We start from the raw sequence: 263 nt of genomic DNA on the forward strand, positions 1-263 counted from the left end.
TTTGGAATGCCGCGCGCGAGTTATTAAGAAATAGTAAGCAGGGTTTCAGTTATCTTCAAGAGGGAACTTCCTTCCTCTAAAAAAAGAGGAGAGTATGTAGGTTCCTTCTGGTAGTTTAGCATAAGGACCATTTTCCCATGCGAGCTCCTGTTGTCATTATTATCACGACTTTCCTCTTCTCTCCTCGTGTTTCTAATGAATCGCCAGAAACAACGTTACGAAAAGGAGCAAAAAGAAATGCGTGGATGATGCGCATGTGCAGA

This window comes from Penaeus monodon, chromosome 21 (assembly GCF_015228065.2).
Source record: "Penaeus monodon isolate SGIC_2016 chromosome 21, NSTDA_Pmon_1, whole genome shotgun sequence".
NCBI lineage: Eukaryota > Metazoa > Arthropoda > Malacostraca > Decapoda > Penaeidae > Penaeus > Penaeus monodon.